The following is a 25,452-nucleotide window of genomic DNA, read 5'->3' as shown; positions in this document are numbered from 1 at the left end:
AGTGTGTCTCCAGCTCCGCAGCAGGACCAAAGACACCCATGGCCACCCTTGCTTCCTCCAGCCTTCAGGGTGACAGCATGAGCTCTTCCCATAAAGACAGCATTTGTACTCGTAGTAACCTTTCATTCCACTCCACTTCATCTGGTGCTTTAAATAAGCAGAATTACTAAATCAACAGAATTGCTATATTACTTCCTCACTTAAAACCCTTCCAAGCTTTTCCATGGTGCTCATGCTAAATGCAAAATACTTCCTCTGGCTCACAAAGCCAACAGATGCCCCATGGTGGACCTCCTCTCCAGCCTCCTTCCTGCCAGGAACTGGCCTGGTACCCACTGCAGCCATCCCCTACCCCACAGCTAGGCAGGAAAGTTTTTCTTTGGGACTCTGCACAGCTCTTGCCCCAGAGCTAGACACACACTCTTCCTCCTCTGTTCAGTCAATTCCTGTTTCATTCTCAAGTGTTGTCTCTAAAGCCAACTCCCTCAACCACACCCAAGTACAGGTCCTTCCCAACCCATTATTGCTTAAAGTTTCCTGGTCTTGAATAAATAAAGAAAATGTGGTGTATATACACAATGGAATATTGCTCAGCCATAAAGAAGAATGAAGTTATAGCATTTTCTGGTAAATGGATGGAACTGGAAACTATCATGTTAAGTGAAATAAGCCAAACCCCCCCCAAAAAATGGCCAAATTTTTTCTCTGATATGCAAGATGCTAACACACAACAAGGGGGGTGGGAATAGAATTTCATTGGATTAGACAAAGGGGAATGAAGGGAAGGGGAGGGATGGGAATAGGAAAGATAGTAAACAAATAGTACCTAGCTTTCCTAGGTACTTTCCTATTCATATGTGAATACACGACCAGTGTAACTCCACATCATGTACAACCACAAGAATGGGATCCTAATTAGAACAAGTTACACTTTATGAATATATAATATGTCAAAATACACTCACTCCACTGTCATGTATAAAAAGAACAACAACAAAAATGTTTCCTGATCTTTTAAAAGCATGTCATTATCTCCATGCCTGAATGTATATTCTTGACATTATTGTCCTCTCCCACCCCACTAGGTGAGCTCCATAAAACCAGGGACACTATCAGTTTTCTCTATGAGTTTGCAACAATGCATGATACCTTGCTAATTCTCATCAATCTTGGTCTAATAAAAGTATTCCTTTAGTCTTCAATTCTCCAATATCTGGCTTCATTTGGTCACTTAAAATGTCAATTTTTATGGTCTCCATGAACTACAAATTAAGAAACCCCTGTCTACTGAGCATTGTGAGTTCACTGATATTTGTAATCAGCAATGCGGCTATCAATAAAAAAAAAAAAAGGTAAATCTTGAACCTAAGAAGCTAAGTAACCTGCACAGGTCACGGAGTCAGAGTGTTGCAAAATGAGAATCAGCACTTTGGGCTCATAACATCTTGCTTTTCCGACCTGATGCGGTGAGTGACTATAACCTTAGTGCTCGGGCCTGAATGGGCACACCTTAGCTGTGTCAATCCCGTAGTGGCATCTTTCTCCAGCTCAGCAGAGAGGGCTGCTTGGGCAGTGAGACGGAATCAGCATGTTTACTTGCCTCCCACTGAACAAGAGTTTTTAGCTGACAGCCATTGCTGAAATCACTTGGGCTCTGAGTAAATAGAAGTCGGGCTAGAATCTGAGCCTCGTCTCCAAGCCGACTCTTCCTCCAATGGAACTGCAACAAATCCAATCTGCTCAGGGGGTGCAAGGGAGAATAGGGGTAAAGGGTTTTCATGTCTATGACATTTTAATGAAGGATTAATTGAGGTTTTGTGCAGCCAGGAGGGCACGGTCAGGGAGTGACTGCCAAGTAAATTGAGGTGCAGGAGCCACCTGCGTAGAAGAATGAGCTAAGGTCACTCACTGAAGCACAACCAAAGGCAGGGGTAATGGGACTGCATGACAGAGGCCCCACAGCCTCGCACCCCAGCATCCCAACCTGCGAAACAGGGCACCTGTCACTCTCTCCCTCAAAGGCACCCCAGTCACTCCAGGGGTAATTTATGGGCATCTTCCGCTCCCAAACCTTGAACCACCCAGAGGTCCTTTCCAGGAACCTTACAGAGCCAAGGCTTTAATTGAATCGAGGTCATTCAACAATGTAGCTGCTGGCTGAAGTAGCGTGAACCTAAAGAGCCTCTGATTCCACAGCAGGACTTCCCTGCACAACCTCCTTTGGCTGGGGGTGGAAGAGAGGTAAGCTGAAGGAACCACCTGGCTCCCTGCGGATCAGCCCCAAGAACCACATTTTACAGCCACATTTTTGTCTTTTCCTTTCTCCTCCCCTTGCTCTTACTGTGACTCTGTTCCCCTACCTAAAATACCAAAGCCTCATCCTGGCACATGAACTTGCGGCCGGTTTCCCAGAGTCACCTGATCTGAGGGAAGCACCTGATCCCTGCACCTTGTGCTCCCTGATGACAGGCCACCCACCTCTCACGGGTTTCCTGGAGGTAATAACAGGAAAGCAGCCTCCTTCTTGCCCTTTGACGAATAAGCTCTATAACCTTAACTTTCCAGGGTCTTTGTCATATTACCTGCAAAATGGGGGCAAGACTTCCTGCCTAAGCTCCCACATAAGTGTAGAGTTTTTCAAAAAGAATAACAAACAAGAGCTTGGAGAAGACATAAACTCAGGGCACGGTGAGGTGAATAACTCAGGGCTTCTTCCTTATGAGGCTGGAGTTTGTTCCAAGGAAGCACTTTGCAAATCGTCAGGTGCTGTGTATGTGTTTTAAAATTATCAGTATTTCATTCTTAGAGTCCTTGTTTGTTATCTTTGGTGTTTCTCTAGCGTTTACACCAACTGCAGTAACCCTGAAAGACCAATTGGACACTGACTGATCCCATAGTGTGGTGTCGATGACAGAGAAGACGGCGGCAGCAACGCAGCTAATGGAAATGACCGTGGTGAAGACAGGTGATGTGATGATGATGTTGGTGACAGAGATGACACCCATAGAGGTCCTCCACATACACATCCTTACATATATATATACAGGTGGACTCAATCCAGCTGGACGGAGCTCAGAGCCCCTGGCATTGAGCTGGGGGGCCCACAGAAAGGCAGTATGCCAGAATGTTTGGGTGACCTTGACCGAGTTATTTACCTGCTCCCCATCTCAGTTGTCTCATCTGTAAAGTGGAGATTCTGCTGGCCCCAATCTGGTAAGGTGTGCAGAGATTAAATACACTCAATCGTGTGAAAGGTTCAATGCACACTGAATGAGCCCACACAAGTACCCGCCTTACTTGTAAGAACTGGGAACCAACATCTGGGACAAAAGAGCATGAGAGCAGAGAAGGAAGGGGCTGTAGCTGTCACATGTGTCACTCAGCCAATATTTGCAGACCCTGGCCCTGAAGACCAACATGCAACTGAGCCATCATGCCCCTGACCCAGACAGAACAATCCGAGCAGGCAGTCATTCTGCACCTCTGCCCAGCTGGCCACAGTTTAAAAAGCAGTTTAAGGCTCTTATCTATAAAAGTGAGGAAATGAAGTGGTCCAGAGAGGATGTGACTTGCTCAAGTTCTCAGTTGTCAGAGATGATGCTAGAAGGAAATGCTGCCGTTCTGAGTTCTCTTGTCCCTACACTAGTGGCTCTCAACTTCCACAAGCCTCAGGGTCATGTGGGAATTATTAAACACATTCCCAGCCACCCTGCCCCCGACCATTCTCCTTGGGTGAGACTTGGGTAAGGTCTGAATATATTGAAGCAAGTTTCCACACTTTCAAACTAGTTGGAACCACTCTTTCAAACTAGCCGGTGGGCAGTCCAGCGAGAGCAGGCAGCTACAATGGAGTCAGTGGTACATCTGGAATTCCAATCAGCATCACCACCTGCAGGCAATGGAGTGGTTAGGAGCGGTCCAGCAGCTGGCTCTGGAGTTGACAGAAGGTTAGAGGGTGAGTGAGAAATGCACCTCCAGCCCCCCACAAGGAATCTCAGAACAGTGTTTGTTTCACTCAGGGCCTGATGTTAAGGGGTACAGCATGGGCGAGGGCTCTTTTCCTTCCCTGGCATCTTCTGACATTGGGAAATTGATGAATATCCTTAATTCATTTCCCCTTGATTCCTACCAGGACACGCTCTTGCTCCTGAAACACCCACCATTTCTACAGTCAGGTCTCTTTGCCTCCTCTGAGCCTTGTGACCCTCATTGGGTGCCAACCACGATGCCAGCCACTGGGTCCAAAGGACATGGGCCCCACCCCGAGCAGTCCGTGTTCTCAGGGAGAGAAAGATGTGAGAAACAAACACAAGAAAGAGTAGAATAGCAAGCATGTGGGCCGCACTAGAAGGGCTACCAAATGGGAAGGAGGCACCGATTACTAGTTCTGTGTGGGTGTCAGGAAGCCTCAGGGGTAAGAATGCCTTCATTGGGAAGGGGCATTTCAGTCTGGTCAGTGACTAAAAGGTAATGCATTCCAAAAGGGATGGAGAGAAAGAGCACTCCAGGCTATAAGAAAAGCAGAGCATACAGGCCACTGTGGAATAGGACATTGGGGGAGGGAGCTTTTCCTTAGTTTGTGTAGAATTAAAATGTTAGACTTCATCCTGGAGGATATAGGGAGACATTGAAGATCTCAGAAGACCAACAAAATGTGAAGTTGGGTGCATAACCCTCATTCTATAGAGACTAGCCTTTTCACCTGTTCCCCCAATACCCCCAGAAGCACCCAGGAGCTTGTTGGAAATGCAGAATCCCAGGCCCCATTGCCAGACCTCTTGAATCAGAATATTCATTTATTTAAAGTTTCAATTTTAAAAGTCACTGTATGGCAAAATTATCTTTTTATTCTTAGTGTGCCATTCTACAAATTTTAATACATACAGAGATTTGTGTAACCACCACCATAATCAGGATACAGAACAATTCCATGACCCAAAACCACCTTGTACCACCCTCAGAATCACACTCTCCTCCCACTCCTGGTGCCCAATAACCACTCAGCTGTTCTCTATCACTACACTTTTATCTCTCCAAGAAAGTCACATAAATAAAATCGTACAACATACAAGCTTTGGACATTGGCTTCTTTAACTTAGCAAAATGTCTTACCTTCAGCCAACTCATGGCACTGTCAATAGATCCCAGTAGTATTTACTGTAAGGATGCACCATAGTTGGTCTTGCCCACCAAGGAATGTTTGGGCTGTTTCAGTTTTGAGTGATTATGACTACAGCTGCTACAAACTTGTGTGTGAATGTTTTTATGTAAATCTAACTTTTCATTTCTCTGGGTTAAAAACTCGGGAATGGGATTCCTGATGGTATGGGAGGGGTATGTTTAACTTTCCAGGAAAACTTCTGAGCTGTTTTCCTGAGTGGCAATACCATTCTGCATTCCTTCCAGCAATGAAGGTCTAGTTATTCTTAACCTCCACCACTACTTGGTAGTGTTGGTATTTTTTATTTTAGTCTTTTTAATAGGTATGGTGGCAATTTATCCTGGCTTCAATTTGCATTTCCCTAGTGACTAAAGATGCCGATGATCTTCTCCTCTGACTACCCGTATATCCTGTTTACTGATGTGTTTGTTCAATCTTTTGCCCATTTTTCTATTAAATTTTGGGAATTCTTTCTATATTCTGACTATATGAGATGCTCTGTGATATAGGTGATTTTCAAGTATTTTCTCCTAGTATGTGGTTTGTCTCTTAATTCTCATACTAGTGTCTTTTACACAATAATAGTTTTTAACTCTGATGATGTCTAATTGATTCACTTTTTTCTTTTATGGATCATCTTTTTGGTGTCATGTCTAAAAACTAACTTGACTAAATTCAGATCACAGATATTTTCTCCTACATTGTCTTTAAAAAGCTTTTATAGTTTTACATTTATATCTGTGAGTCATTTTGAGTAAATTTTTGTATAAGGTGTGAAATTTAGATTGAGGTTTCTTCCCCCTCTCATTTAGATATCCAATTGTTTCAACACTATTTGAGGAAGAGACTGTTCTTTTCTACTGTTCTTGCCCTTACATCTCTGTCCAAAGCAATTGGCCATACTTATTGTGGGGCTATTTCTGGAATCTTCAGTCTGTTCCATTGATCCATGTGTCTTATCCCTTTGCCAATACCATGCTGTCTTAATTACAATAGTGTTACAATGATTCTTAAAATCAGACAGTGTTATTCTTCCAAATATACTTTATTTCAAAACCATGTTAGCTCTATTAGTTTCTTTGACTTCCAAAAACACTTTCAGAGGTTGATTTCATTTGGAATTGTGTTAAATCTATTGAAAATTTTTCAGAGAACTTACATATTTAATTATGATGGGTCTTTTAGTCCATGAACATGGTATGCCTTGCCATCTATCTAAGTCAGAATCTGCACCATAAAAAGATCCCTAGAAAACTCCTCTGTACACCAGCGATTGGGAAACACTGTTCTAGAGTGGAAATAATAGCACAGTCACCAGAGAAGACTTGCCTAAGTCCTTCCCAGACCAACTGAATAAGAATCTCTGAAGTAGACTAGGTATACTGGATTTTTTTTTCTAAGTTCTCTAGGTGATTCTAACTGGTAAACCAGGAAATCTCTAATCAAGGACCAGCTAAAGATTTATGAGAATCTGGGCTCCTATGGCTCTGGCCCCATGCTCACTGAATTGGTCTTATTAAGGCCATCAGTTCATAGTTTCTCAATCCTACTTTAGAATCATCTTAAAAATAGGGATTGTCTCACTGAGAAGTTTTAAGGAGTGATTCTGGTTGACAAATTAACCAAACACCCTTTATAGTCCAAGATCTCTCCGATACTTGAGGATTGTCTTTCCCTGCCCAACCCCAAGAACTGGGATAACATTCCAGAAGTCCATTCTCTGGTTGCCTCCCGTCTTTTTGGGGGGGAAAAAAAAAGTCTCTCTGGAAGTCATTGAGGTAGCAAAAGATGAAGGAAAGAGAGAACATGTACACGTACATGAGAAATACTCAGCTGCCTAAGTCTGATCAATAATATTTATATTCCCAAACACTTGCTTCATGGCAAGAGAATATCTTCTACTTTCATTTCTACCTCCCTCTCCTGCTAAGTCAAAGGAGCAGCTGCATATGTAAAACGAAAGCCCTCCTCCAATCTCTATGGGCAATCAAAGTTCTCCTTGTCTTTTCCTGTAGCTCCTTAGAAACGTTAAATGCATGTCCTCAGCTCCAATCAGGTGGGACACAACATATTTGCCCCCAAAATATGAACCCATTGAATGCTGTCTGAAGATAGCTCTGTTTCTGTTATCTTTTAATGGATTTGGGGGAATGAGGAGCCGCTGTAGATAAAATAGATATAAAACTTAATGCTTCTGCTCTGGATGTGCACCAACCCCAGCAGGCTAAAAATAGACTTAACTGCATCAATAATATTTCTCTTTGAAGCTTCAGGTCCTTGGAGGGAGGAGCATTCAGAGAGGATAGAAGGAAAGAAAGATGAAAACAGCAAAAGCTTCACTCTAGGCCTCCAGAGTGGGACCTCAGTGACAGCCATGCTGGGATGGCTGATTTCTGACAGGCATGTTTTTAACAGCCATGTACCTATTTCCTACAAAAAGCCCTTTCCACGTATGAGGAGAATTCCTGCGGGGCTGCCAAGTTCATTGCCAACACTGCTGCCCATCTGGGGCTGACACAGCTTTTCTTCCTAGCTCTTTGTTGGAAGCCAAACATTCAAAGACCTCTAGAATCATAAAACCCCAGCATATAAATGTCTCGATTGCAGAAACGCAGAACACTAAGGTTGGACCCGGGAAACCCTGGGGTTTCCTCTCTTGCTCTTCTATGGGAAAGAGGAGGTGACCTATCCAAGGTCACATGATTAGTTAGACATAGAGCATAGAGAGGACTCAGCATGGGCCAGTGTAATAGCAGGGAGTACAGGAAATCATGTGACCTTCATAATCTGGGTCTAATCCCAGTGGCGAGCTCTGCAACCTTGACCTTGAAAGAGTAGAGTCACAGCACTCTCTACTTCACAGGGGAGTTTGCAGAAATTACTGAAAATATGCACAAAGTGCCTGACACCCCGTAGGTACCCAAGCAACACCAGTAACCCCTACAGCCCAGATCTCTTGTCACTATCCCACTAAGAAGGCCTTGAGCCATTCAAATAAGCACAACTGGGAGAAGGGTTAAATACCACTTCCCTCCCCACAAATCCAGGCCAGGGCTGCCCAGGGTTCTTTAAAAACAGTGAGGAAAAGAAGCTGGATTTTTACTGTCTTCTCCCAAACCTGAACCAGACCACTCGGCTCCCTTTCTTTTCTTTTCCCCTCTGTTCTGGGTTTGGGGTTCTGGACCAGGGAGAGCTCTGCTCGGTGTGATATGTGACCCCTCACCATGACTGCATGTGGCTCTGCCCTAATTGCTGCCAGCTCTTTGCTCAGTTCTCCAGGTCCACACTGTCCCTCTACCACCTGCTCCTGTTGCTCCATCTGTAATGACCTTCAGGGATAGCATTGACCACAGGGAAGTCACAGGCTGGAAATCCACAGGTCAGAGATCAACATCTTGATCCACACAGTTATTTTAATTTCTTTTTTACTTAGTGGACAACATACAAACAAATCAGGAGATCTCACAGAGATGCAGAATTCCGACTTCCCTTGAAAAAAAATCACAAACTGGCCAAATGGCCATGGTTACCCAGCTCTCTGAGGAAGCCACTGCCTTCATCGAAGGAGACTCCCACTCTAGAGGTCAAGCCTCCACCATCCCCCAAATGCATCCCCTTCCTACTCCTTATCAGTATCTGAGTACCACCCCGACTCCCAGACCAGATGCACTCCCATTTCCTCAGCTTGACACTCACTGGCCAATGCACCCATTCAAGCTCTTCTCACAAAAATCCTGGAAAACTTCTCCACTTCCAGACTCAGCTTAGAGCAGTGCCCCTCCCTGATCTTTTATCTACCCAACTCAAAAATACCTCCTCTCCAGAAATTCTTCCTGACCACCCAAGTCACGAAGAGCTCTCGTTCCCTCAATGCCTGGAGCAAGAAGTTATCTCAGCCACCATCACACACAGTCCAGTGAACATGGTCTGCTTCTTCAGCTAAATCATCATACTCTTAAGGACTTCACCAGGTCCCGACATTTGTTTGCCTTCCCCAGAGGCAAAGCGCCATAGGCTTTGCATAGAGAAGATTCTGAGCAAAGATGAATGGTTTACTCAAGGGTTACCATCCCAGAGATCCTGTGCCTACTAGAAGAAAAAGTAGGTCCAAACTCCACATCATGTTGGCTTAGGAACCAACTTCCTCAACAAGACCCCTAAAGCACAAGAAGTAAAATCAAGAATCAAAAAATGGGATTTTATCCAACTAAAAAGCTTCTTCACAGCAAAGGCAGCCATTAAGAACCTGAAGAGAGAGCCTACAGAATGGGAGAAAATCTTTACCACCTACACCTCAGACACAGCATTAATCTCCAGGATATACTATAAAGAACTCAGAGAACTTAACACCAAAAAAACCAAACAACCCAATCAAATGGGCAATGGAACTGAACAGGTACTTCACAGAAGAAGAAATACAAATGGTCGACAAATATATGAAAAATATGCTCAACATCTCTAGCAATTAGAGAAAGGCATATTAAAACGTCTCTGAGATTCCATCTCACTACAGTCAGAATGGGAATTATCTAGAAGACAAGTAACAATAAATGTTGGTGAGGATGTGGGGGAAAAGGCACACTCATACATTGCTGGTGGGACTGCAGATTGGTGCAACCACTGTGGAAAGCAGTATGGAGATTCCTTATAAAACTTGGAATGGAACCACCATTTGATCCAGTTATTCCACTCCTTGGTCTATACCCAAAGGACTTAAAAATCAGCACACTACAGTGGCACAGCCACATCAATGTTTATAGCAGCTCAATTCACAATAGCTAAGCTATGGAACCAACCTAGGTGCCCTTCAACAGATGAATGTATAAAGAAAATGTGATACATATACACAATGGAATACTACTCAGTCATAAAGAAGAATGAAATTATAGCATTTGCTGGTAATTGGATGAACCTGGAGAATATCATGCTAAGAGAAATAAGCCAAACCCAAAAGACTAAAGGCTGAATGTTCTCTCTGATATGTGGATGCTAACCAACAACAAGGGAGGTTTAAGGAGGGGAAGAATACAAGTTGATTGGATTAAACAAAAGGGAATGAAAGGAAGGGAAGGGGATGAGAACAGAAAAGACAGTAGAATGAATCAGACATAACTTTCCTATCCTTGTGTTTGAATGCATGACCATGATAAGTCCACATCATGTAGAACCATAAGAATAGGATCCTAATTAATATGTTATACTGCATGTATGTATAATATGCCCAAACACACTCTACTGTCAGGTATATTTAAAAAGAACAAATAGGAAAAAAAGGGGGGAGGGGCTTACCATCTGTATCATCGTCCAGCAAAAGGCTGTGCTCTCCCTGCCTCTCTACTCCACCTCCCTCCCTCCCCTGCTCCCAAATGCACACAAGGCCCTGGTTCCCTGGAACCACTCCAGAGGGACCAGGATTTGTTTTATTTGCAGATGGGTGTCCCCGCCTCCATCATTGCCTATACACACACACCCCAGGGTCAAACACAGAACCTGGTGCATGACAGCTGTTTAGCATGTGCACACTGAATAAAAAGCACCTGCCTCTTTAGTCTCTGCACCCTTCCACAGGCAGCTCACCTGGCGGAGCCTTCCCTGCCTTTTCACCAAACACATTTGTGAGTCTGAAATGCAGGTTTAAAGTTCCTCCTTTGGTCCTTGTCTCTCCCCTTATTCTTCCAAGTCACCCTGTCTCTATGCCCCTGCAGCACTTTGCTCTGGCCTAAAACTCATTGCCAAATGGCAGTGCAATTATTTGCCCAAGTGTGCCTCTGCCTTGGAAGTCAAACTCTTCCACGTCCAGGACTATGTGACCTTATCCCAAGGGCCTGCCCAGTTCCAGTCATAAATGAGCATAACAGGTCTGGTGAAGGGGGGTATATGACCACCCTCATTTTTCCAAAGAGGGGAAGGAAGCAAGGTTGCAGGCTCTCTGCATGAAGGGGGAGAGGGGAAAGCGGAAAGAAGGGGAGCAGGTTCCCTGTTAATAGATCCAACATGGGAAGACTGGGTTCTGTTAGCAGGAGTAAGGCAAAGGAAGGGCAGTGTGTCCTTATCATATCGGGAGCACTGTTTAACGACGCATCTGGAATTTCCATTACCCAGGGGAAAGTACCTTGGACTTGTCATTTATTATCAATCAAAATGCCCAGATTCTCTGAAGTTTCATGCTAATAGGTGAGGTTTTGCATAGTAGAAATGCAAAATAGTTCTGTTTGGTAGAAAATAATATCTCAAAGACTATAATTTTATTACTCTGTGAGACATTAACCAGTTCTGTCTCCCATCTACAAACTCACTCCAACATTCTTCTCCAATGCCTACCTAACCTTCCTGTTGGTCTCCCCATTAGTGGACTAAGGGCATTTCTTGACATGGGCACATTCTAATTTCTATAATTCTATAAGTCCCATTCCAACTCTTTGTAACTTATACTTGGATGTCCATCCTGCCACCAACTCAGAGAGCATGAGAAAGCCCCTTTCTTTCCTATTTGAAACAGTTTCCTCATCAGTAACACGAGGAAATGGATTTAGATGGGAAACCATAAGCTCTAGGAATGAGAAGTCTTTGACTTTGAGACAGGATCTTAAACCTGATGCAGTGGCGTGTGCCTGTAATTGGAAGACTGAGGTAAGGGGACTACAAGTTTGAGGCCAGCCTCGGCAGCTTACTGAGACCTTGCCTCAAAATAAAAAATAAAAATGATGTACCTCAGTGGAAAAGTTTGATCCCTAGTACCCCCCCCCAAAAAAAATTTACTGATTAGGTAAGAAAGCTGAAACATGGTGCTTTTGAACCAAGAGACACCCATGCGTCCCTCCACCAGTGTTTCCTTCCACGTGTCCTTCCACCTTCTACTCACCCAGGTTTCCAACCAGCCAGTCAGAGTACAAAACAAAGATGGCTCCCAGGTTCTATCTAATGGACCCACGTGACATTTAGAAGAGGAAGTGACCGCTTCGAACTGGTGGGCCCTGAAAGACTTTGTGGAAGAGGTGCCATCTGGAGCTTGCCCTTGAAGGTCCAAGCAGGACTATTTAGAGATGAATCCACCAGCAAGCTCAGCCGAAGGCACCGCAGCAGAAGGGCCTGCGGGAGGAGGAGGAGACACACACCGTGGCCAGTTGGCTGCGAGGCAGGCCATCGAGAAGGCTGGGGGAAGTTCCAGCCGGCAACAGGAAAGGGAAATACAGAGAGCTTGGTCTTGGTGTACGTTAGGGGCTGAGAATCATATATTTCCTGGATCTGAAGGCTTCTCCACACCACCGTCAGCCAGGCCTTGAGAAGCTCCCCTGGTTAGTGCAAAGCAGAGACACGCCCTTCCCCAGGTGTCCTGAGCGGAGGGAGTCCCGGACTCTTAGGAGGTGGAGGAGCTAACAACCATGGAGGAAGCCTGCCCCTGCCTCTAGCCTCCCTTTCTGAGCACGTGGCCCTGAGCTAATTTAAGCTTGTCTGAGCTCACTTTGCAGGCAGCTGTCACAAGGCGCTACATCAAAAGACTCCCAAGGCCCAAATATTTAACAACAAAAACACTCCCCACCATCCAAGAGTTTGGTAATTCTAGCCACAAAAAAAAAAAAAAAAANAAAGAGAGAACATGTACACGTACATGAGAAATACTCAGCTGCCTAAGTCTGATCAATAATATTTATATTCCCAAACACTTGCTTCATGGCAAGAGAATATCTTCTACTTTCATTTCTTATAAATATGCCAGATCCATTTATGGCTCATGACTTACCGCTCTCTAAACATTTATGCATTTCTCCCTCTTAGCATATCCTTGGCCATTTGATTAAGTGGGGTGTCACAGGGGTGGGGTGGCAGGAGGCCTCCAAAGCCGTCTTTGGGTATTTTCCAAACCTGCTCTTACAGGGTTCAGTGCCAGCCTCCCCCCCCCCCCCCGTAACTATAGGGATCACTTGATTCCTGGTGGGTTTCCCCATGACCTCTCTGGGCTTGGTAGGTGCCAGCACATCTCTGGGTTCCCAAGAGGAGGCTGACAGCATGTCTATCTTAGGGGAAGGAAGCCACCCACCCACAACTTCCTGGGCTATGAGCACAGGAATCTCACCCAAGGCCTAAATCAGGGTGCCTAACACCCCTGCCCTTTGGAGTGTTCAGTCTCCAAGGGCTGGTGAGACTTATGCAATGTGGCAATCGGGACACCATTGTGGGCCACACAGCAGTGCTGGAAAAGCGAAGAGGAGACACATGGGCTGGGGAAGTGGCGCAGGCTCCGTGGAGGAGGTGTGGAGATTCGGCATCACAGGCAGGGACGGCTGAGCCAAGGCACAGAGGTAAGGCTGGGGACACAAAGGGTGGCAGAGGGGAGGCTGCTGGACTCCCAGAGGCACATCCTTCCTGCTGGTTCAGCTTCCAACATCAAAGGTGATTAGGAATGAAGGGAAAGACTCTGCCTTCCCCATGGCACCTGCGTGTGAGTCCTGGGCTCTCCCCCGACGGCCTGCATGATCCCTGGGAACCTCCCTCTCTCCTTTAGCAAAATGGGAACACTGGCCTGGGCCTCAGGGGACTCATGACTTCATGGCTGAGGACAGGAAACCTTCGAGGGTCACTGGGCAGCCACTACATGGAGCAGGGACACCCAGTCCCCTCGCACACAGGCGGCTCCCTTTCCCACACCCAGAGCCAACAGGACCCCCCCACACACCAGGTTCCTTGTGGCTGGCTCATGTCAGGAGGGGTGGGCCAGGGAGAGAGGGCTGCCAGGTCCTTCCCTGCCTAGAAAACAGAACATGTCAGGTTGCAGCTGGGAATCGGCTGCCTCCCAGGCAGACCTGGTCTAGAGAGGCTGGAAAACCAGGAGACCTGGTCTTCTGGGTGCTGGAAATTGCCTCTTCATGAATGGGGGGGAGGCTTCTAGAAAAGCCACCACAGCATGGTGGGCACATGGCACTCTGAGAACTCCTATGGGTTTCACAGAGCCCCTGCAAGGCCTGTGGGGCAGTGTGTCCCTGACCCCCACCCTTTAACCAAAGCTGCTAGGTTTTTGTCAGTTAACAGAGCCCCAGGCCTTTAACAGCATGATAGCCATTGCTTCAGAAGATGTCTCTTGCTGGAGATCCTGAGGAGCAGAGGCCATGGAGTCGGACCATCTACCTGCTGTGCAACCCTCAGCAAGTCGCTCCGTCATTCTGATCTTGTGTTCCCTCTGTGTAAGGTGGCAGTTACAGCAGCGCCTCACTCCTAGGCTCACTGTGAAGGTAAAGCAAGGAAAGGCCCTCACGGTACTTCACTCCTTGCCTGACTTATAGTCTGCAGTAAAGGTGAGACATTTTCTTCAAAGAACCCTTCCAGCACTAGGGGCAGAAGATGAGCTTCCAACTCTGCAGATGCAAACACAGAGAGGTTTATTTCTCTGGCTGAGTTCAAAGAAGTCCCCAGGGTTGAAACTGCTTAGCACTTGAGAAAATCAGCCATGGTTCTGACAATGTCGTGTGAACTCATCCACCTGCAGCAACCCTGGTCACGGCAGCCCCAGGGTGCCACCGAGCCAAGAAGCCGAGAATAGAACATTCACCAGCTCCCTCCAACCATTTGGTAGGGACCCAGGTGCGTGGGTGAGGGTGCAGCTTTCCTGTCACCAAGTGTGTGCGCCTCCTCGTTGCCCCACCCCTATCTCACAAGTATCTGGGGCATTCAGATGCCAAATAAGATAGCTGCAGACAAGCACCATGACAGTGTGAAACACCTCATGCAAATATGAACACTCTGTCACCATCGTGAGCCAACCAAGCGAAGGTGACCCCTTGGCAGGAAGGACCTAGTTTCAGGACCGAGGTGCAGATAGCTGCACTGACTCTCTGAGTAAAGTTGTAAATGACAGCTCTTCCGTCTATCCTCTGGCTCAAATTAAAAGTCTCATTCCAAACAAAGGCCCCTACGTGTACGTTCATTTTTATTATTCAATTACCAACACCAGGAGGAGATGCTTTCACACTCGCGTAATTGTCTGATTCGGAAGTTCTTGGTTCACAAGCAGAAGCATAAGTTTCATTTGATGTTTGGGGAATAACAAGACCTTCCCCTGACACTATAGAAAACAGTACATGCTTAATGGTTTCTCTGTTAAATTGGGTAATAAATAACCAAGAAAAGAAATAGACCAAATAGGAAATGGTTGGCACAACTGGCTAACAGAATTCCAAGACTTCCCACTATCCCCATCAAGAACACAATCCAATTTGGAACCAGAATACTCCTTTAAATTTTTTTTTGAGGGGGGGATGGGTGCTGAGGATTGAACCCAGGGTCACTGTCCACTGAGCTACATCCTCAGCCCTTTTTATTTTTTGATTTCGTGACAAGGTCTCATTAAGTTATCCAGGCTGGCCTTCAACTTTCAATCCTCCTGCCTTAGCCTCCCAAGTAGCCAGGATTAGAGGTATGGCTTTTGCCCCCTGGCTCTCCTAATATTCATAATTTTTTTTAAAAAAGCTATTTTTGTATTACTATATTTTAAAGACAAAGTATTATGAAATCATCAACTGCCACTAAATTAAAACATAAAACTCTCTTCTATTCCATAAACAATAAGAACTCAAATTCTCTTGCACAGGCATTGAAGGGACACTAACGGGTATAGAGAGAAAGGAGGAGTCAAGAAAACAGCAACATAAATAAGTGGGAGAAGAAAACAAAGAAAGAAAAGAGAGAAAGCCACGTAGATTCAGTTGTAAAGAGAAAATCGGACATGGGAAGGCAGAAAGAAAGCAATTAAATAACAAAGACAAATTGAGAAACTTCACTCAGCAAACCTCCATGTTGAAAGCTTATTGGTGAAAGACTTTAGAGCTGTATTATAGATTTACAACTACAAGAGTGAAGAGTTTGGTTCTCTCGATAACTGCTTCCTTAATGAGATAAAACCACAACAAGCTACACCCGGCTCTTGGCCAGCATCTCCATCCCTGCCCCTTAGATAATGCCACACAGTCTCATTTTTCAATATAAAACATCTGCTGCCTTCTTGGGAAAGCACTTCCACTGGGATGCCGCTTCCCAAGGCAAGCTGGCTGGCCTCCCCACGCCAGTTCCCTCATCTTTAGGTGCCATTGAACAGCATGGCACCCACCCCCATAGTGGGGTCCAGAGGCTTAAGGCATCAGCACAGGGGACACATGAACCATTGAACAAATGGCCCTTGATCCATCCTCAGTAGATACCAGCATCTGCTTTTAGCTGGGAGTTGCACACAGCTACTCTCAGCAAGAAAAAAATAAATAAACCAGTGAACCTGTGTGTCTAGATCCACAGGAGTACTTTGGAGATGTGACAGGGTCACCTGCAGACTCTTCTGTATTAGATGAAAACCACTGTATTGGGTGCCATGTTTTGGGGTGTTGGAATGAAACGCATCCTGCAGTTTCTACCTAAGACCTCTCGTTCCTGTCTCTGGGTTTCTGCACTGAATTGTCCAGCTCAACAGGCTGCTGCCCAGGAGTCTTCTTCAGGAACCACAGCAGGGACTCCAATGTCAGGAAGCATCTCCTTCCTTCCAGCTCCTCATGAAGCCCAAGGTTCCCCCACTGAATCAGATTCCTCCCTTCATTTCCCTCACAAAGGAATCCTTTAACCAGAGCCCCCAGCAGGCTCCTGTGAAGAGACTCTCCTCTTGCAGTACATTCTAGCTCCACCTTCCTTAAGACACATTTCAGGAGCCTGGCAGAAAACAATCCTTCTCAAGGTCCATTTTCCCTCAAATGCACCCAGAAGCCAGCCACAGTGAGGACATTTAAAGCCCTTTCATTTTAAATGACCTCACCACAAACAACTGACAAATGTTTGAGATGATGGATATGTTAACTAGCCTGATTTGATCATCCCACAACTGGATGGAGTTCGAGAATATCATGCTAAGCAAAATAAGCCAATCCCCCAAAAAACCAAAGGCCAAATGTTTTCTCTAATATGCCGGTGCTAATTCACAATAGCGGAGTGGGGTGGGGCACTAGAGATGAATAGTGTTACCTGAGATTAGGTAGAGGGAAGTGAAGGGAGGGGAGGGCAGGGGATGTGGGGATAGGAAGGATAGTAGGACGAGACAGACATTATCACTGTATGTATATATGTGACTACTTGACGAATGTGATTCTACAACATGTACACTCAGAAAATTATACCCCATCTATATATGATATATCAAGGTGCAGAAATGCATTCTACTGCCATATGTAACTAATTAACAAAAACTGAAAGAAATTAAAAACACAACATATACATGTATTGAAACATCACATTATTTTATGCCTCATAAATATATATAAGTCTTATGCGTCAATAAAAAATACACAGTGGCATGCAACTATAGTCCCAACTACTAGGGAGGCTGAGGCAGGAGGTACAATTGTGCCCAGGGGTTTGAAGCCAGCACACAGAAGGGTTCAGAGGAACAGATGAATGTCTGCTGAGGGGAGGAGCCTCCACCGTCATCTGCTGTGCCTGTTCCTCCCCATAAACATTACCTAGTAAAGCCCTACTGGTTCTTGATATGAGGCCTTCAGTTTCAGAGGAACAATTCCCCAAGGATCCACCCCGTCCACTGTTTACTTCAAGCAGCCTGGGGCCTGTGGTTAAATGAAATAACTTCCACTTCAAATGAGAAAGCACCAAGTCTCCAAACTTATGACCTCTGTCTTTAGCCAGTCAGCATTTATAGCTTAGCCCTGGGCAACTCTATGCCATTCTGACCTTAGAGCCCTATTTGGGGTGGAAATGACTTTTTCTCTTCTCTCCAGGGATCTCTGAATTACATGACCAAAGGAGGATTTACTTCCACCAAGACGGATCTGTGGCACCCATTCATGCAACAGATCCATCCATCCAGCACCCACTGTGTTCCTGGAACTGGGCACTGGCCACACAGCAGTGACCCAAGCAGATAAAAATCCCTAAATTTATGGAGCTAGTTTGGATTGTCATGAAGAAAGAGGAAGAGAGCTGAGGAATAAAATAAACTTTAGAAGTCTATAGTATATCAGAGAATGTGAGTACTATAAAGAAAATGTAAGGTATGGATGATAGGAGAGTAAACTGAATAGGGGGCAACTTATCAAAACAAGTGGAAGTAGCAGAAAATATAAAACTCCTTCTGAAAAATAGGACACTCGAGACTAATTCTTTGTGTAAACATGGACATGTCACCTGTTTCTCTGAGACTGCCACTTCTCTACAGGAAAAGGCAGAACTAGTTTTCTCTATGGAGCCCTCTAGAACTGAAATCCTGTTCCTCTAAACAATAGGAAGCAGTGTGAATTGGTACCAGGTTTGCTGTGATCCAGTGATTTTAGTCTAAGTTTCAATAACATAACATTAAAAAAAAAAACTAAAAAAGGCACTACCCCTAAAAGAGGTCATAAGATGGGACTCTGAGGACAAGGACACTGGGAAACCCAGTATCTAATGACATTTACCCTGGAGCCACGCAAGCCTTGCAGCAGGCTGGACCTCAGTGAATTCCCACTGTTCTGACAAGGTGGCACCCAAGAGAGGGTTTCCTCCCTTGGGGACTTCCCCCCCCCGATTCCCTCAATATTAACCATATTATAGAACCATCACCCCAATTACCTAAGGGACACATTGTTAAAAATGAAAAAGGCAAAAGTAATGTTCACAACAATTTATAGTCTTGTTTTAATAATAACTTTATTTATTTACTCACTTATTTTGGGGTAGGTACCAGGGATTGAACTCAGGGGCACTCAATCACTGAGCCCCATCCCCAGGCCTATTTTGTATTTTATTTAGAGCCAGGGTCTCACTGAGTTGCTTAGCACCTCAATGTTGCTAAGGCTGGATTTGAACTCATGATCCTCCTGCCTCAGCCTCCCAAGCTGTGGGACTACAGACGTGCACCATCGTGCCTGGCTATTTATTTGTTTGTTTGTTTATTTATTTATTTTTATGTGGTGCTGAGGATTGAGCCCAGTGCCTCATACCTGCTAGGCAAGCATACTACCACTAAGACACAACCCCAGCCCCCCCTCCCCAAATTCACTTTAATAACATAGTTTGTTGAACTAATCTATCCCAGATATTATGATGTCAAGATGCCCTCGATATAAAAATTAAGAATAGGTATTTAAAGGTTTCTTTCATAATAAATTTTTCATGCACAGGACATCTGAAATCAGTCGGACAAGCCAAGTACAGAGCTTCTCAGGTCCGTGGATGCTCAGCCAGATCATGGATGTCCCCCGGGGAATACCAGGCGCTGTGTTGAGGAAGATCTGTGCGTCACCATGAGCTCTCCAGGACAGCTTGAGATTCTCCGAGGGAGGCTGGATGCCTCTGGCTGGGCACCCCCAGCCACATAGAGATCACCGTCATCCTGCTGACAGACAGCACAAGGGCTGGGCCTAAAGGAGAGCTGTTCGTCTTGGAGCACATCTTTGCCTCTGGCACCCAGCTGAGAGTACTCTCCCGAGTGACCTCAGTGGTGGAGGTGGACACAGCACCTGCGTAGCTGCTCCGACGTGCGTGGATTGAGACGATAATCAATAAACACACCTACCTACGTGGGAAGGGGGACGTGTGCGTTGCGTGGTTGAGGCAAGCAGCGGTTGCCATGGAAACCAGTCAGCCTCACTCCAGACTTTTCCCTGACGCCTTGATCATTCACTGGCTCATGAAGCCCAGCAGAGGGGCATTGTCCCTGTCCCTATGGAAACCTCCCAAATGGTCTATGATGATGAAAGCAGATCAAAGAAAGGATGGTTACACACCTTTTCCATCCACATTTGTATCCACCTCTGTCCTGGGTACTACCCAAAGGGGAAGAAAATCAAACCACCTCTGCCACGAAGAGAAATGGCATTCAGGAAGGAGAGGAAGGGTGAGGTGGAGGGTTCCAGGTGGGACAGTAAAGGTGAGGTGTTTTCCTTTAAAAAGAGAAGCTCTGAAACTACCCAGCTGTCCACCACAGTCCATGTCGGACCAGACAAATGGCCATGGTTTCAGGGCCCTGAGGTTGTTCTCATCCTCTATGGCAAAATCTCCGGCTTGACTCTTCCGGGAGCCCACGTGTCTCTTCCCAATCTTTTACACACTCATTCAGTCCTTTACTTTTTCTTGAATGAGAAGCACATGGCACAGCAGAAAGAGCCCAAGGCCATCAAGTCACAAGATCTCCGCTTCCTGGGACGGATGATCTTACCTAAGTTATTGAACTCGCTGTGCCTTGGTTTCCTCATCTGTGGCACGAGGATGAGAACATTAGCATGCTGGACACTTGTCTTCTGTACAATTACAGTCAGTGTGCTTAGACACTGACTTCCCGTGAGATCATATCTTCTTCCATGGAGGTCAACAGCCGCCAAGCAGAGAGCTTGGTACTTCCAGACGCTCAATAATACCAGTTGAATAAAGAGACGGCAGAGCGCTTTCCCGTGTGTTCTCTCTCCCCACCTCCTCCTTTCTCACAGCAATCTGGTTCAGGATTACTTCACCCCCAGGACAAGACAAAAGGGATAATAAAACTAAAATACATGTTTCCTATTCTCAAGGAACTTACAGTTTACTGTGTTTGAATGACAAACAAGATTATATAATACTCAGTCTGTGCCAGCTACTGTTCTCAGGACTTTACAAATATTAGATCATTTAGTCCCCATAATAACTTGATGAGAGAGGTACTAATATTGTCCTCAGGGACTGGCTCAACTAGCACATGGAAGAGCCAAGGTCAAGCTCAGCCAATCTGGTGCCATAGCCTGTGCTCTTACCGAGTCAGCTGCACTGCCCCTAAAGTAGATGAGTCCTGCACACAAGCACATATGAATGGTGAACAAGACTGGTGGATTGCAAAGGAGGGCAAGACTGCACTGGCCCTAAGGATGAGGTAGGATTTGAACCCACAGAGTACAGGAGGAAAATACAGAGAGAGGGTTCGTTGGAAAGACAGTGCGGGCTGAATGATCGTGAGCCCTGACCTCTGCAGAAGGAATCTAAGCTGTAGCCCATGGCGGCCACTGAAGGTTGCAGAGGCATGAAGAAGCCTAAGCAAAGCTGGCTTGGGGGAAAAAATCCATCTGGAAATGCCAGACAAGATGGACTAAACGGAGGAGCTGGGATGAGTGAGGAGACTCAGGTAGAAGCTGGAGAGTCAGAGAAGGAGGAGGTCCAGGGCTTATGTTGGGATGGATGAAGGAGCACCAGGGACAATCACTGGCACTTGATTACTGCCAGGACAGAAGATGTCTGCTTCCGTTTCCCACCAATCATTCAGATCAGACACAGGTTTCTGGGAGCATTCACTGGGCAGTTTCTGGGCCACCTACAGTGGCACATGGGCTCCCTGCAGCCCTGGTTTCCAGAAAAGATGCATTGTGGGGTTCTCTTCAATAGGCCACAGAAACACAGGCCAAGCCCCTCCCACTAACTAGCATGAGGCTGGTTACCAAAGCCACCAGGACAAATTCTGTCCCGACCAAGAATCCAGTGTCCCTCAACTGTGAAAGACAGCCTGGGACATGGAACCCCAGAGTGCTGTATAAATCACAGCCCCAGAATTGAAGGTCAGCCTGAGCTTTCCAGCTAATGGGCTTTCTATTCCATCCTATTATGTCAGAAATGGAGGAACAGAAATGGAGGAACGGACGAGGGGTCGCACAGTGACTTATGGCATAAGAACATGATTTGTCTGTCTTCTCCCAAGCTCTACCCGTTGCCTGAAATCCTCTATCCCATCCCAGCTTTGCATAAATTCCTGGAGAAGGTTCTGTCTGACATCACAATGAGATAGAGGCCAGGGTGAAGCACAGCAGGTAGACTCATAAAACTGTGAAAGAGAACTGGGCTTTGACAGAAGCTGAAGTCTGCCTTGTCATTTATCTTTCATATTTGAAGCCTTGGGATCCCATTTTCATCTTGATGGAGATGATAAACTCTTAGCAAACTTTTATGGCTCCCAGGACAAAACAGGACTCTGGCCCTGCTTCCTGCCTTGCAACTCTGGCAGACTTTAAAATTCAAGTCAGGGCAGAAACTGCTTCTGGTCAGAGGCAAAATGTATTTATCTTTGTAAGTACAGCCATTAAGAGGTGAGCAGGAATAGCTGAAGAGATAGAACAGTCAGGGGAGACACAGGAAGAAATAGGAGGTGAGGTGGTGAAGGAAGGAGACGATGACACATCAACCCCCCACCAGAAGCTTTTTATGGTGCCGGGGGAGTGGGGGGTGGGAAAGGCATCTGCAGAGGTGGAGAGAATGGAACCCCAGGAGTGGGCTGAGGGGAAATTTTTGCAGTAGGAGGGCTGAGATCAGCGTGTGCTGTGCGCTAAGAGAATTTTGAGAGTGGACATAACAAACCGGAAAATTACGCTTGCCTTTCTGTTTGTAGAATCACTGTGGCTCTGAAAATCCACCCCCAAGTCTCCAGATGGAAAAATCTGAAGTCAGGCTGCAATGTGAAAAAAATAAATAAAAAAGAAAAGAAAGAAAGAAAGAAAAGAAGGCAGATCATGCTGCTGTCCTCTGTGGTCTAAACTACAGATCTGGGCTGTCGAATACCAGTCAGTCAAGAGACATGGGTTCTAGTCCATACGCTACCTGGGACTGACCATATGACTTTGAAGAAGCCCCACTCTGTTCACACTTAAACCATGGGGAACGTGTTAGAGCTAAGGTATAACATTGGTTCTGCCACCTTCCGAACCTTTGCTCATGGCAGACATCACTAATCGATCACAGCACTCTTCAGAGAAGAGACTGGATGGTTCTTTGTTGCAGGCACCAACCATCAATCAGGATGAACCCACGGGATGAATCTTGATCACCATCCCTGCATTAAATCTCTTCTAATCCTTAAACACTAGAACTAGAAAATGATGTTATGTCATGGGTAATCTCATTACAGACATCCTTCACTAAGTTCTGCTTCTGTTGTCTCTTTGGTCTTCTTTCCAAGACTTAGCAGCCAAAGCTGTGAGATAAAAACTGTTACAGAGGCTCTTCACTCAACTCTGTACCTGAAGCTTTGAAAGTGACCTTCTGCTTTTTTTTCCTTCTTGAGCCTCTTTACCTTAAGTTCTCCATTCTGGAAACTCCTCCTGGGACCGACGTGCGCTGTACCCTCTTATGGATTTCATCAAGGTAGAGAATTCTATTCCTTTTCAAATACTTTGAGATCATGGAATAAAAGGCAGCCTGGGGAAGTTCAAAGATATTTAATTATTACCCTCCGTTCTTTTGAAAATTATTAAAGAGTCCAGAATTAGAAATTCAGATTTTCTCCAGGCTCCTGAGAACAAACAGCTATCTTATAAATGACTTAATGTGTCTGTTTAATGTACACAAAATTATCTCTCCGGAAAACGGATTGTTTTTCGTGTCACTTTGCATCTTTAAAATATACCACCTATAGCAAAAGGATGGGGATTCAAAGACTGACAAAATCTACAGCAGAAATAATTAGCACTAGCGGCCAATTCTGAAAGAAAGTTAAATGAAAGAGAAACTGGTTACTTATTTATTTCTGTTCTCTCATCTTAATCTCTCCATCTCAGCCCACGGAGGAAACACAATATATCTCCGTGCTAGAAGGGTGTCTTTCCAAATTGCCTCTTCATGGTTGGCTCAGTAAGAGAACGCTTGAGCCCCTGCACACAATTCCCCTGGGTGACTGGGAGGTGGGGAGGGCTTCGAAACAAGCTCCAGCACTCAGAGTCTCTGGGACAAACAACCAGACAAACTACAGCTTTGCAAACTGGGCACAAAGGCAGAGAAACAATGATGTTTTGCAATTTTGCAAACAGGGAAGGGTTCAGCCCTTCCTCCCAAGCTATGGATGGTCTTTCTTTAAATCATGTTAATTAAATTGGAAATGCTTGAAATAGTCCACTGAGGGTGTGTGCAGTTGTTTTCTAAGCTCGTCTAAGAAGTTAACCTGAAATGAAGCTTCATTTGGGAAATTCCCGCAATATGAGATCTACTGGTCTCCCACAGCATTCTGCACCCTGGCTGTAAATGTGGAGGCTAGCCTATCTAGGGGTTAGTTTTGGTAGCCCTCAGAATCTGCTATCTTATTCCAGAAATTAAAAATGACTGTGGCCACCATAATGTGCCCTCCTCCTTCAGCTCCTCCTGGGTGTCTCAGGACATTTAACAAAATGTGCCTTTTGTTAAATGTTTGCAGGTGCAAAGACTTGGAGCTGCTTCTGCCTCTGGAGGAGAAAGAGGACTGGACTTTCAGGACCACGATGCCTCATTTGCTTCCACAGTGATGGTGGTCACAGCTAAAGACAGTGGCCCATCTTATCCAGGGTCCCCTTAAGCAGAGGCTGTTCAGCTGCAAGGAAAGCTCTTGGAGTAGATGTGGAGGTGAGCAGGGCTACCCCACCTAAGTTGGAACATGATTCCTTCAGAGGTGATGGACTGCATGTGGCCCAAGAAGGGGTTCCAAGGCTGAAAATGGGCAAGAGGCCAGCTCTGAGAAGGAGGAACTGCCCCTTGGGGTGGGGCCTCTTCTCACCAAGTCCATGGCCACAGTTCCCTCTAGAAGGTTCTACCTAGATTCTTCCCTTCTCCTCTTCCTTCTCTTCTACATATTAAGATCTTCATGGAAAAAGTCAGAAGGGAAAAGAATCCCAGGTGGTGAGCCAGAGGCAGCAGCCATATCTCACAGATCCTAGTACGCCATGGAAAGGGCATTAGCTTTAGTCTGAATGGACAGCAAGCCCAGTGGAATCCATGATGGACAGCCCGAAGAGCATCCTTCTGCTCTCCAGATGCCCCAGCATCCGAGAAAAGGAAGGCCTGTCCTCATTCCGGGCACAAGGCCAAGTGCATAAAAGCCCTGAGATACACCTTACTACCTCTCCTGCTTGAAAGACAGCAAGAAGAATGAGAAAACAGAGACACATTTGGGGCTGCCTGAGAATAAAATACCGGCACCCTTGTCCATGGCGACACCAAAACCTTAAAGAGGGAATTGACTCATCCAAGGTCACCCAGAAAGGTGACAGCAGAGCTGGGATTAGAACGGTTTTCTGCTGACCACAGTTCCTCAGATATGAATGATTCTCATCTCTACGCTCACGTCCTGAAATGATCTCACACACTGTCACCAATCTCTGAGGCCGAGAGAGACACACAGCATGACCCTCCAGGAGGAAATGGTTTCATATCCTTCTGATTTGAGACTCTTCCTGGAGTGATCTGAGGTGCCTGAGAAACCAAGTTGCCTACCTCCTAGTTCATAGGGAGACGATAACATCATGGCCGAGCCCTGGGAGCTCACGCAGGTGCCTGGGTAAGAAGTAGCTCCTGAA

At 45.7% G+C, this 25,452-nt stretch overlaps 1 protein-coding gene across 24 annotated transcripts in view; it reads right to left on the bottom strand.

The window, feature by feature from the left end:
- Nucleotides 1-25,452, bottom strand: part of Kcnma1 (potassium calcium-activated channel subfamily M alpha 1) — an 888,761-nt gene that overhangs the window by 471,168 nt on the left and 392,141 nt on the right. The gene's annotated exons all lie outside the window — the stretch shown is intronic.

This window comes from Marmota marmota, unplaced genomic scaffold (genome assembly GCF_001458135.2).
Source record: "Marmota marmota marmota unplaced genomic scaffold, marMar, whole genome shotgun sequence".
In the NCBI taxonomy this organism is placed as follows: Eukaryota; Metazoa; Chordata; class Mammalia; order Rodentia; family Sciuridae; genus Marmota; species Marmota marmota.
The sequence above is the reverse complement of the archived record's forward strand: the minus strand, read 5'-3'. Positions and strand labels throughout refer to the sequence as shown.